Genomic DNA, 9,353 nt, shown 5'->3' on the forward strand with positions numbered 1-9,353 from the left:
TGCGCCTTTGCACCCACGCAGAGGAAGGCACCTAGACATCCAGGTGGGCCCACCTGTGCTCTTCCAGAAAGGACACGTTTTCGAGTGTAATTGTGCAGCCTCCCCAGGCATCTGGAAGTCTCTCGAGATCCAGGAAGGAGTCTGGGAACTCATTCTTGCTCTGGAATCTGCCACGGTTCTAGTTCAAAGAAACCTAACTCTGAGATTCACCACGACAGCCCCCTAACTTTACGTCTGAAGAAACTAAGGCCCTGGAAGAAGGGAGGTTTTGTTTTATTGTTTTTTCTCCCCCCAACATCAAGCAGTTTGTCAGGTCTCCTGGTTCCCAGTCGGGCATCCGTCAGTCTGGCATCATACACACTGAGCTCGATGCATAACTCAGCAATGAACACAGGCGAGGCATTCAGTAAACGCTTATTGGCTGACTGATGAGCTTTGTGTATGAAGACAAAGCTTCTCTTCGCCACCTGCAGAACCTAAGGTCTGAGTTGTCCATCGGACATTGGACTGGGCTCCCCTGACCTGTCCTCTCTCCTCCCAGGCCCCTCATGTCCAAGGGCACACATGTCAAAAAATGAGGAAAGTTAGAGGAAGCATTTCATGTTATCTGCAAGTAAGTTTTCACCGAGTTCAGTTCTTTTTTCTTTGACCTTGTTACAGTTGATCCCAAAGGTGGCTTTGAGGAGGAAAGGCCACCAAAAAAAAAAAAAAGAAGAAGAAGAAAGAAAGAGGAAGTAGAAGTACAAAGTCAAATTATGGTCAGGCTACTCGCTCAGTTTTTTTTTTTTTCTTTATTGATTTTTTTAGAGAGAGGAAGGGAGAGGGAAAGAGAAATAGAAACATCAGTGAGAGAGAACATGGATTGGCCGCCTCCTGCATGCCCCCCACTGGGGATTTGGCCCACAACCTGGGCATGTGCCCTGACCAGGAATGGAACCAGCGACCTCTTGGTCTGGCCGGGCTCGCTCAGTTTTTTGTTGTTTGTTTCCTTTTTCTCTCCAGGAAAAGAATAGACCTGCCAACTTGAGAATAATAGCTGTATTTTCCAGAAAATTCTCACCTAGGAGGCTTAAGATGTCCAGAAACTCCTCTCGATCCCCAAAGAAGGCGAGAAAAAGTTTAAGGCTTGGAGTGTTCCAGAAAGGTTAGAGGGATGAAGTGACTTAACCAAGAACACCCACCAAGAACGAGCCGTGTTTTGAATGGCACATCTGTGTACAGATGCTTGGATGCTCCATTCACGAGGTTCTTCACATCTCAGCCTTGCCCAGTCCTTTCATGAGGCCTCGCAGTCCTGTTTTCTGCCACCAACCTATTCGAGTCACACACCACTTCCTTTGCCAAACAGGGCAAACCGCAGAAAAGTTTTGTTTTCGGCCGCTCTAAAAACTGCTTGACACTCTTAAAAGTGGTTGAAAATAGAAAAGACACAGAAAATCCTTGCATTGGTCTCCAACCCGTCAATGTGACGCGTGGGTGGACGTGCAGATTTTTTTCCTTTTTTTCCTGGTTGACTGATACTGTGCTTGAGTTTCTCTGCTCACCTACGTCTGCCCGTAACATTTGCGGGTGAACTGAGGTTCTGCTCCGGCACACCCAGGGCGGCTGTGTGTATGTGCCAGGGCTTCGCTCTCAATGGGAGCTTTGTTACCCCAGAAATAAATCTCCTCTTACACAACATCAGGAAGTGTTTGGAAAGCACCCTTCAGAAAAAAAGTACATAACCTTCACATAGCTGAACCTTAGATCCTCTAGCCTTGGGATGAGAATTCTTTCTCTCCGATGCAAGTTAGTAGGATTATTCATAAATGCTTTCCAGTTTGAAGAGCTGGGAGGAAGCTACTGACCTGATGATGAGGTAGCCAAGCATCTGCTCCCAGCTAAAGGTGGGGCAGGGGTGGGGTTACTCCCTAAGGCAGCAGGTGCAACAGCCACGCCCCTCCCAGGATGCACAGCCACCCTTGTCACGTCATCTGCTAATATCTAAATGCCGAACGTCACCTAAGCACCAGTCATCAAGAAGAGGGGGAAAAAATCATTTCACACACAGGCGAAGCTTGATTGTTTTAATTTGAGGTTTGGCTCTTTTGGTTTGGGGATTTTTAAACATTTTTTTTTTTTTTTTGCTCCCACAGGGGTTGGTTTAATAAAACATTTCAGGCATACAGAAAAAGAGAGTATAACAAGTGCTCGCATACTCGCCAGGCTAAGGAACAAACATCACACACAGTTGAAGCACCTGTGCATCCTTCTTCCTCGGTCCCATTTCTTTTCTCGCTCTCCAGATGGTAGCTGCTGTCCTATTTAATGATTTCACCATAGACATTCATAAACTTAATAAAAATGATAAACACAGATATCTTTCTGCTACTTGCTTTAAATTTTTAAAAAATATTGTTCTTAATTGATTTTAGAGAGGAAGAGAGAGAGAGAGAGAGAAACATCGATGAGAGAGAACATCAATGGGCCACCTCCTGCATGCCCCCCACTGGGGATGGGGCCCACAACCTGGGCATGTGCCCTGACTGGGAATCAAACCAGGGACATTTTGGTGCATGGGTCGACGCTCAACCAGTGAGCTACACTGGCTGGGCGCTACTTGCTTTTTTAGACCCACATTGAGTTTCTGAAATGTGTCCCTGCTGATACGTTTTTAGTTGGAAATATTCTTTTTCCAAAAGTGTAAAATATTCTGTTTTATATGTATATGATCATTTTATTTATTTTTTAATCCTCACCCAAGGATATTTTTCCATTGGTTTTCTCACATAGAGTGGGAGGGAAGGAGACAGAGAAAGAGAGATGTGAGACACATTAATTGGTTGCCTCCTGTATGACCCCAACTGGGGCCAGAAATCGAACCCACAACCCATGTATGTGCCCTTGACTGGGAATCAAACCCGCATCTCTTCGGTCTATAGGCCAGTGCTCTAACTGCTGAGCCAAACCGGCCAGGACCATATATGATCATTTTTTAAAATCCTTTGTTCTGTTGCTAGAGGTCAGGGTCCTCACAGCTTGCTCGCCATAGCAGTACCCATCACTGTTATTTTGTCATTTTATTGTGACAAAATACAACATACTGTAAAATTTACCACTTAAACCATTTTTAAGTGCACAGTTCGGTGACATTAAGTACATACACATGTCAGGCAACCATCACCACCATCCAAGTCCAGAACTAAAACTGCACTAATTAAGCAATAACTTCCATTTCCCCCTGACCACCAATCTGCTTTGTTCCTGTGAATCTGACTACCCCAGAGCCTCACACAAGTGGAGTCGCGGAGTATGTGCCAGCTTGTTCACTTCACGGACTTCAAGGCTCATCCACATCGTAGTACACGTCAGCATTTCCCTCCTCTCAAGGGTGAAGAACATTCCATGGCAGGGATCAGATGTGGTTGATCCATTTATCTGCTGATGGACATTTGGGCTGGCTCCACCTTTGGGCTACCGTGAACAGAGCTGTTATGGACACGGGTGTGCAAATATCTATTAAGGGTCCCTGTTTTTCATTCTTTGGGGTATGGATCCAGGAGCGGAATTGCTGGGTTATGTGATGTCTTCTTTTTTAGGATCTGCGAGACTGTTCAGCAAAGCAACTGTATCATTTTACGTTCCCACCAACCACATATGAGGGTTTCAATTTCTGCATGTCCACACCAAACTGCTTGCTTTCTGGTTTAAAAAAAAAAAACACAATAGTTGCCCTGGCCGGTTTGACTTAGTGGCTAGAATATCGGCCGTGGAGCGAAGGGTCCCGGGTTTGATTCCAGTCAAGGGCACATACCTTGATGGCGGTTCATCCCCGGCCCCGGTTGGGGTCGTGCGGGTGGCAACCAATCGATGTGTCTCTCTCATGTCATGTTTCTCTCTCTCTCTCCCTCCTGCTCTATCTGAAGATAAATGGAAAAATATCCTTGGGTGAGGATTTTTAAAAATAAATAAATAAAATAAGGAATTGAGCCCTCCCAACAACCATCCCCAGTCCACCCTCAGACGACTGCAAGCAAGGGGAGACCCTGAGCCAGACCACTCAGCTCCCAGATTCCTGACACTCAGAAGCTGTGTGAGATCATAAATGCTTGTTGTTAAGTGGCTAAGTCTAGGAGTATTTTGTTACATAGCAACGGATAACTAACATAGCACCTGTAGAGTGACCATTAGTATAATCATTTTATTTTATTTTATATTTACTGATTTTAGAGAGAAAGAAAAACATCAATGTGTTGTCCCATTTACCATACATTCATTGATTGATTTTTTTTTTAATCCTCACCCGAGGACATTTTTTGTTCAGATAGAGTGGGAGGGGGAGAGAGAGAGAGAAACATCGACATGAAAGGGACACATCGAGTGGCTGCCTCCCGCATGACCCAACCAGGGCCGGGGACAAACTGCAACCGAGGTACGTGCCCTTAGCGGGAACCGAACCCGGGTCTCTCTGGACCACAGACTAACGCTCTGACCGCTGAGCCAAACCGGCCAGGGCATTGATTGATTCTTGTATGTGCCCTGACTGGGGATCATACCCACAGCCCTGGCGTGTTGGGATGACACTCTGACCAGCTGAGCTGCCTGGCCACAGCCCATTATTGTAATTTAAATGACTAACATTAGGGGAATGGTTAAGGAAATTGTGGCAAATCTGATTCATGGTATGTTTTCCAGCCAATTAAAATAAGAAACAGCCTGGCCGGTGTGGCTCAATGAATTGAGCGTCGTCCCATGGACTGAGAGGTCCCGGTTTGATTTTCGGTCAGGGCACATGCCCTGGTTGCAGGCTCGATCCCCAGTAGGGGGTGTGCAGGAGGGAGCTGATAGATTTTTCTCTCTTACATTGATGTTTCTCTTTCTCTCTCCCTCCCTCTCTAAAAAACCAACAAAAAATATTTAAAAATATATAAATAAAACAAAGACTATGGAGTAACATGGAAAAGCCAGTATGAGTTCATATTATGATACAAAGACCAAGTAGAAATGTGTACCCTGTGGTGGTACCCATGGACACGGCACATTTGTATATAAACAAAATGTAGAGACAACATTGCGTTGTTGTTGGTAGACAGAACTGTAGATAACATTTTTTTCTTTTACTTGAGTTATGTTAAGGTTACAGCGATGCTTGTGGATTAAGATTTTTTTGGTTTTGGCTTTTTAACTAAGATAAAAGAAAGAAAACTGACATAGATTCTCTTTAGCAGTTGTTGGTGACTTTGGGGGAACCTTTATTTTGGTCACCCCCCAAAATAAACTTCCTGAACCCCAAGTTTATATACTGAGTAAACCTACAATAAGTAAAAATTTGTGGGCTCATATGCCATGAATCAGAGGAATACAAGTTTTCATAGCCTGGTATCCTTTATTTTATTTTTATTATGTTTTTTATTGATTTTAGAGAGGAGGGAGGGAAGGGATAGAGGGAGAGAAACATCGATTGGTTAGCTTCCATATGCACCCCAACCAGGGACTAAACCTGTACCCTAGGTATGTGCCCTGCCCAGGAATTGAACAGGCGACCTTTTGGTGCATTGGACGACCCTCAACCTACTGAACCGCCCGGCCAGGGCAGCCCGGTGTCCTTTAAACTCCCTACTCCGAGTGTGGCTAAATTTTTACTCTCACTAATTATTTTAAGGAACAGTTTCTTAAATGCTCCCTTTGTTTTTTGTTCTCTTTTGCATTGTTTTCCCCCCAGTGAAAACAAAAGGTAATAAAGCTATTTTTTCTCCTTCTGTCGATCAGCCGGTCCTTTCCACGGGGAGACACAGCTGTAAGATGACTTAACTTTCGTCCCTGAAGAGGAAACACACGGGCTGTCCCTCGAGAGGACCCCGATTTCAAATCCCAGGACTTTGTTTTCACCCCCAGCAAAGCCTCACGAAAGTGACCCTTCAACAGTTGGGCCTGTTTTTGCCCAGACCCTGCAGCCACGACCAGCCTGTTTTGCACCGGTAATGAATTTGGCTCTAAATCCACTTCCGGCCCTGATGAGACTCGAAAGGCCTCCCCTCTGAGCAGCGGTTACGGCAATTGAGTCGACTTACACGTGGCTAAAACTGGAGGTGTATTTCCAGGCACCGCGCTTACAAGCTCTCTAGGGAGAAACTGAAACTTTCTCAAGGGGGTATTTTAAAAAGAACCTTATAGGGCTTTGTGTTCCACAGGTAACCACAATAACCAGTTTTGTTCCTCTTTCTAGAATTTTTCTAAGTCTCAATAAGCACACACATAGGTGAGTAACTTCTCAGTTAGCAGACAACTGGCGGCTCAGTACTTTTAGCGACACGGCATTCTTTTTCACTGCTGTATAGTATTCCAGGGTTTCCAGCTGTCCATTGTGATTCAATGAATGCTGTGTACACATATTTACATACCTCTGTGAGCATATATGTAGGTTAATTTCCTCAAAATTGAATTGAACCACTTTTAATTTTCATTGATTGATTTCAGAGACAGAGAGACATCAATTTGTCATTCCACTTATTTATGTATTCATTGGTTGCTTCTTGTATGTGCTCTGACCAGAGATTGAACCTGTATGACCTTGGTATATGGGACAAAACTTTAATCAACTGAGCTACCCAGCCAGGGCTCCACTTTTTTTGTTAATCCTCACCCAAAGATATTTTTTTTCATTGATTTTTTGATAGAGTGGAACAGAGGGAGGGAGGGAGAGAAAGAGAGAAACATCGATGTGAGAGAGACACATCAATTGGTTCCGTCCCACACGACACCAACTGAGGCCTGGGATTGAACCTGCAACCCAGATACGTACTCTTGATTGGAAATTGAATCCACAACCATTCAGCCCACAGGCTGACACTCTAACCACTGAGAAAAACCCGCCAGGGCAATTTTTAAATTTTTTTATTAATTTTTTTAGATAGGGAGAGCCCTGGCTGGTTTGGCTCAGCAATTAGAGCGTCGGCCCACGGACCGGAGGAGAGGAAGGGAGAGGGAGAGAGAGATAGAAACATTAATGAGTGAGAACATCGATTGGCCGCCTCCTGCCTGCCCCCCACTGGGGATCGGGCCCACAACGTGGGCACGTGCCCTGACCGGGAATCGAACCAGCAGCCTCTTGGTGCACGGGATGATGCTCAACCCACTGAGCCACACCGGCCGGGCACCACTTTTTAATAGATTTTATTTTTTAGAACAGTTTCACAGAAAAATCAACACAGTAGGTCAGAAAGTTCCCATCTACCTCCTCATCCAGTTCCCTCCATTATTAACATCTTACAATAAGTACATTTGCCACAATTATTGAGCCAGTGTTATACTTTATTATTAAGTAAGTTCATACATACCTTAGATTTCCTTAGTTTTTCCTCTCATGTCCTTTTTCTGTCCCAGGATCCCGCCTGGGACACCTTGTCATCATGTCTCCGTAGGCTCCCCCCAGCTGTGGCCATTTCTCAGACTTCTTTTGTTTTTGATGAGCCGGACCATTTTGGGGAGGACTGGGGAGGGATTTTGTAGGTTGTCCTCTATTGGGGTTCGTCTGATGTTTTTCTCATAATTATTAGCTGGGGGTGGTGGGTTTGGGGAAGGAAGGCCACCAAGGCACAGTGCCATTCTCGCATCCCATCAGAGGTACATGCTGTTGTCACGGCGGTCACCAAGATGTTGACGGGGTCACCTGCCCAGGTGTCCTCATCAGGTGTCTCCACTGTGAACTGGCTCTTTCTCCCACTTTCCATAGTGTCCTCTTTGGAAGGAGGTCGTGAGGCACAGCCCCGCCCACACCTGGGGAGTGGGGAGTCACCCCCCCCTCGCTTTTTAGTTCTTAAAAAGCCATAAGACAGTATCAAATCAAACCCAACCGGTGAAGAAAGGGGTAAAACAAAACAACATCGTGAGCAGCCTCTGTGTTTCCTGCCTGGAGTTTTTTCGATGCATATTCAAGCAACTGTGTCGCATCCACCCACCCCGGTGAAACCGCGTCCCCGAAAAGATACATCGACCTTTTATTAATGGGACCCCTTAAGGTTCTCTGACCGCCGGGTGGTCCTTGGAGCACCGGGCAGACACTGCCCAAGGCTAAGGTCCCCCCTTTTAGCACTGAAAACAGCTTGAGTGGGGGGTGTGTTTCTTTTAATTCCACGAATTTTTTTTTTTGTTTTCAGTAAAGATTCTTCTCGGCAGAAGGTGTTAATTCAGGCACTAAATCTGGATCGCTGTCATCACTGTGAAAGTTTGCCTGTCTCCTCCTGGGCAGGGAGCGTGTGAACATGGGCGTTTATTTGCCTCACACCTCCTGGGTCTGAAGTGGGTCTGCTCCCACATCTCCCACGCCGGTCGCCTCCACTGTCTCTTTTCGGTGTCACTGTCTTTTTCCTGACCCCCCAAACCTGCCCCTCCTCCCAGGCACTCGTCTTTTAGCTTGATCCTTTTCATGCTGTGGAGCCGCACACGTGACATGAAATCCACCCGTGTGCATTTCCAGTGGTTTTGAACAAACCACCATCGACTTCAGTGGGTTCTCTCCCCATCTGGACGGCAGGAATCGGGCACCCTAAAGTGAGGGTGTTGGCAGAGCCGGTCCCTTCTGGAGGCTGCGAGGGGGGCATCTGCTTCCTTGCCTGTGCAGAAGCTTCTAGAAGCCGCGGCGCTCCTTCACGGGCGACCCCTTCCGTCTTCAGAGCACATCACTGGGAGCTCCAGCTCCCGGCTCCACAGCTCTGCCTCGGACCTTCCTGCCTCCCCCTCGCACAAGGACACGGGCCACCTGGGTCCCCCGGGGGACTCCCATCTCAGGACCCCGAAGCCGTCACACCGCCAGGCCCCTCCCGCTGCGTAACGGGGCGTTGGCAGGTGCGAGGAGCAGGATGTGGACTTTTGGGGGGTCACGATTCAGCCTGCCACACCGTCCTCCGTTACAAATAAATAAACCACAACCTAAGATCTCCTCTGACCGCCGGACGCGGGTCTCTACCCTTTCTCCCAGACACTAGCAACTCTACTGCGGGTGTATTTTTCCAGACCATTTTTATTCTTTAATATATGAACACATACCATATTTAGTATTATTTTTGGTGGATTTTTTTTTGGAAAAACAAACAAAAAACGCCATAAAAGCCCAAATGGCATCATAGTATGCAATATCGTTCTTTCTCTGCTTTGAGATCTCTCTCTATTAATACCTAGAGAATGACTTCCGCTTTAAAAAATATTTTTGGTCCAGCCGGTGTGGCTCAGTGGTTGAGCGTTGACCCTGCACCAAGAGGTCACCGGTTTGATTCCCAGTCAGGGCACATGCCCAGGTGGTGGGCCCGATCCCCAGTGGGGGGCGAAATGTATTGTAAAACACACATGACACAAAATGTACCACTTGAAGTTGTGAA

Source organism: Molossus molossus, unplaced genomic scaffold (genome assembly GCF_014108415.1).
Source record: "Molossus molossus isolate mMolMol1 unplaced genomic scaffold, mMolMol1.p scaffold_m16_p_22, whole genome shotgun sequence".
NCBI lineage: Eukaryota > Metazoa > Chordata > Mammalia > Chiroptera > Molossidae > Molossus > Molossus molossus.